Source organism: Propithecus coquereli, unplaced genomic scaffold (genome assembly GCF_000956105.1).
Source record: "Propithecus coquereli isolate 6110/MARCELLA unplaced genomic scaffold, Pcoq_1.0 Scaffold676, whole genome shotgun sequence".
Taxonomy (NCBI): Eukaryota; Metazoa; Chordata; class Mammalia; order Primates; family Indriidae; genus Propithecus; species Propithecus coquereli.
The window spans coordinates 382,420-387,211 of record NW_012152796.1 but is presented as its reverse complement, the minus strand read 5'-3'; the positions used below and the strand labels follow the sequence as shown (position 1 = coordinate 387,211).

At 36.3% G+C, this 4,792-nt stretch overlaps 1 protein-coding gene across 1 annotated transcript in view; it reads left to right on the top strand.

Moving 5' to 3' along the window:
- Positions 1-4,792, top strand: part of NSD1 (nuclear receptor binding SET domain protein 1) — a 182,484-nt gene that overhangs the window by 71,117 nt on the left and 106,575 nt on the right. The window lies entirely within an intron of this gene.

Below are 4,792 nucleotides of genomic sequence, written 5' to 3'. Positions count from 1 at the left end.
CCAAAGTGGCTGCATTACTTTATTTTCCTAACAGCAGTGTATGACAGTTCTAATTTCCCATATCCTTACCAATACTTGTTATTCTCTCTCTTTTTCTACTTGTGAAGTGCTAATCTCATTGTGATTTTGATTTCCATTTCCCTGATGAATGATGATGCCTAGCATCTTTTCATGTGCTTATTTGGCCGTTTGTATCTCTTCTTTGAAGAAATGTCTACTTAAATCTTTTGCCCATTAAAAAAAAAAATTGAGAGGTAGGAGGATTGCTTGAGGCCAGCCTGGGCAATACTGAGACCCTGTCTCTACAAAAAAAAATTAGCCAGGCCTGGTGGTGCACACCTACCTGTACTCCCGGTTATTCAGGAGGCTGAGGCAGGAGGATGGCTTGAGCCCAGGAGTTTGAGGTTGCAGTGAGCTATGATGATGCCACTGCACTCTAGCCCAGACAACAGTGAGATGCTGCCTCAAAAATAAATAAATAATTAAGGTGTTTGTCTTTTTATTGTTGAGTTTTAGTCATTCCCTATATATTCTAAATATAAGTGCCTTTTTAGATATATGATTTCCACGTTAGATATCATTTGCAAATATTATCTCCCATTCTATTCTTTTTCTTGATTGTGTCCTTTGAGTACAAAAGTTTTAAATTTTGATGGAGTCTTATTTATGTTTTTTTGTTGTTGCTTGGCTTTTCATGTCATATCTAAGAAACCATTGCCTACTTCGGGATCCCAAAAATGTATGACTCTGTTCTAAGAGTTTTATAGTTTTAGCTCTTACATTTAGGTCTTTGATCCTTTTTGAGTTAGCGTTTGTGTATGGTGTGAGGCAAGGGTCCAGCTTCATTCTCGTTGGTGCCCCGTTGTCCCAGTATCATGCTGAAGACTGTTCTTTAAAAGCCTTCATCGAAGACTCCCCTGAATTGTCTTGGCACCCTTGTAGGCAACCAGCTGCCTGTAGTTAGGTGTATTGCTTTATGTCTGCACCATCAGGTCTGTTCCCTTGATTTCCATGTCTGTGCTTACGCCAGCACTACACAATGTTGATTACTGTAGATTTGTAGTAAGATTTTAAATTTGGAAGTATGAGTCTTTCAAGCTTGTTTTTCATCTTTAAGATTGTTTTTGCTTTTTGGGTCCCTTTCATTTCCAGATTTTAGGATCAGCTTATTATATTCCTCAAAAAAAGAAAAACAGCTGGAATTTTGATAGGGATTGCAATGAATCTTATAAGTCAGTTTTGGAACTGTTGTCATTTTAACAATATTAAGTTTTCCAATCCATGAACAAGGAATGTCTTTCCATAAATTTAGATCTTAAAAGTTTATTTCAATTATGTTTTGTATTTTTCAGTGATAAGTCTTTTACCTCCTTGCTTAAATACATTCTTAGTTATTTCATTCTTTTGGATGGTATTATAAATGGAATTTTAAAAATTTCATTTTCCTGTCTTACTGGTCTTGTTAAGAAGAAAAAATAAAAATTTCATTTTCAGTTTATTTCTAGTGTATAGAAATACAATTGATTTTTGTATGTTGATCTTATATCCTACAGCCTTGCTAAATTAGAATGTTAGCTCTAATGCTTTTTTTTGCAGATTCCTTAAATTTTTGTATATACAGGACCATGTCATTTATGAATAGAGATAGTTGTACTTCCTTTTTTTCCCCCCCAACCTAGATTCCCTCCTCCCTCCCTAGCTAGAACCTCTGGTATAATATTCAATAGAAGTGGCAAGAGTGGACATCCTTGTTTTTTTTCCCTGATCTTAGGAGGAAAACTTTTGGTCATTTACCATTAAATGTATTGTTAGCTGTGGGTTTTTCGTAGATGATCTTTATCAGATTGAGGAGGTTGTTATTTATTCTGCTTTGTAGAATGTTTTTTTATCATAAAAGAGTATTGATTTGTGTCAAAGGGGTTTTCTGTGTTTATTGAGATGATCATTTGATTTTTTTCCCTTCATTCTGTTAATATGGTATATTGTATTGATTGCCTTTCAGATGGTGAACACTGACATTGCATAACTGGGATAAATCAACCATACTTGATCTTGGTGTATAATTCTTTTCATATGTTGCTGTATTCTGTTTGCTAATATTGTGTTGAGATTTTTGCATTATATTCTTAAGGGATATTGGTCTATTGTTTTCTTTTTGGTAATATCTTTAATTTTGGTATCAGGGTAATGCTGTCCTCATAGAATGAGTTTGGAAGTGTTTCCTCTTCGATATTTTGGAAGAATTCATAAGGATTAGTGTTAATTCTTGCTTAAACACTTAGTATATAATTCATCAGTGAATCCCTCAGATTCTCACCTTTTCCTTGTGGGAAGTTTTTTGATTTAATCTCTTTACTTGAAGTGTCTGTTCAGATTTTCTATTTCTTTTTGATTTAATTAAGTTGTATCTTTCTTGAAATTTGTCCATTTCATCTAGATTATCCAATTTGTTGGTATGCAGTTGTTAATAGTTTTCCCTTTTAAATAATTTTTATTTCTGTAAGATCCTTCCTTCCTTCCTTTCCTACCTTTTTTCCTTTCCTCCCTTTCCTTCTGTTTTGTTTCAGAAGGGGTTTCACTATGTTGCCCAGGCTAGTCTCAAACTCCTGAGCTCAAGCATTCCTCCGATTTCAGCCTTTGGAGTAGGTGGGAGTACAGGTGCATGTCAGTGCATCCAGGTAGATCTTTCATTGTTGATTTTAGTAACTTGAGTCTTCTCTTTTTCTTAATGTTTCTCAATTAACTTTTGGTTTTTTGAATTTTTATTTTACTGTTGATTCTCTTTTCTTAATTTCCTAATTGTCATTAGTTTCTTAACTAGAAAAAGGTAAAAAGTTGGGTTATTCGAGATTAAAAAAAAAATGTTCATGCCTACAGCTATGAAAGGCCCTCTAAGCACTACTTTTGCTGCATCCCGTAAGTTTTGCTGTGTTTTGTGTTCGTTTTTGTTTGTAGTATTTTCTAGTTTCACTTGTGATTTCTTTAACATATTGGTGATTTAAGAGTGTGTTGTTTAATTTTCTGAATTTCCTTCTCTTTGATTTGTAATTTCATTCTATTGTAGTTAGAGAACATACTGTGTATAATTTCAGTCCCTATAAACTTATTTAAACTTGTTTTATCACCTATTATATGGTCTGTTCTTGAGAATATTTTGTGTGCATTTGAAGACTATGTACTCTGCTGCTGTTGGGTGGAATGTTCTGTAGATGTCTGTTAGGTCTAGTCAGTTTATAGTGCTATTAAGTCTTTTATTTCTTTGTCGATCTCTCTGGTTGTTGTGTCCATTACTGAATGTGTGTTTTGAAGTCTCTTATTGTTTGTCTTTCTCCATTCTATTCTGTTTTTGCTTCATGAGTAAAATAAATAGAAATTCTCACTGAAACACATCAAAATGCATATATGTTTATAATTATTATACCTTATTGAATTGATACTTTTTTTTTTTTTTTTTTTGAGACAGACTCTCACTTGTCATCTGGGCTAGAGTGCCATGGCATCAGCCTACTTCACAGCAACCTCAAACTCCTGGCCTCTGCCAGGCATGGTGGCTCACACCTGTAATCCTAGCACTTTGGGAGGCCATGGCGGGAGGATTGCTTGAGGTCAGGAGTTCAAGACCAGCCTGAACAAGAGCAAGACCCTGTCTACTAAAAAAAAGAAAAAATAGAAAAAATTTGCTGGGCAACTAAAAATAGAAACAAAAAGTTAGCCAGGCCTGGCGACAAGGCCTGTAGTTTCAGCTACTCAGGAAGCTGAGGCAGAAGAATTGCTTGAGCCCAGGAGTTTGAGGTTGCTGTGAGTGAGGCTAATGCCTCGGCACTCACTGTAGCCTGGACAACAAAGTGACACTCTGTCTCAGAAAAAAACAAAAACCAAAAAACTCCTGGCTTCAACCGATCCTCCTGCCCCAGCCTATTGTGCTCCAGCCCCTCGAGTAGCTGGGACTACAGGTGTGCACCACCATGCCCAGCTAATTTTTTCTATTTTTAGTAAAGACAGGGCCTCCCTCTTGCTCAGGGCTCAAGTTGGTCCCAAACTCCTGAGCTCAAGAGATCCTCCCACCTCAGCCTCCGTAAGTGCTAGGATTACGGGCGTGAACCACTGTCCCTCGCCTGAATTGACACTTTATCATTATAAAATATCTATCTTTGTCACTAATAAAAATTTTTGCCTTTAAGTTTGTTTTGTCTGATATTAAAACAGAAACTATACCTTTTCTCTTTTTGTTACGGGTTTACATGATTTCTGTCTTAGTTCAATTATGCTGCTATAATAAAATGCCTTAGACTGGGCAATTTATAATAAACAGAAATTTATTTCTTACAGTTCTGGAGTCTGGGATGTGCAAGATCAACGCACTGGTATTGGTATCTGTAGGAGCTACTTTCTGCTTCCGAGATGGTGCCTTGTTGCTGTGTCACCACGTGGCGGAAGGGACAGCTCATTTTCCAATTATTTCTAGAGATGGGATCTCTCAATGTTGATCAGCCTGATCTAGAACTCCTGGCCTCAAGCAATCTTCCTACCTCAGCCTCTCAAAGTGCTGGGATTACGGGCGCAAGCCACCACGCTTGACAGAAAGTTATTTCAAAAGAGGTTGTTGCGCTGTCACAAGCTGCTTTTTAATATTTAGCTCAGCTGTAATTTTTGGATATGCCTGCAAGGAGATTAATATCCAAGGACTATCCACTTTGTGGTAACATTCAATTAACATTAAAATAGAAAACAACTTAAGTTTTATCCCATATGTCCAACAGGAACATACTTGAACCAATGGAGTTTTTTTCTT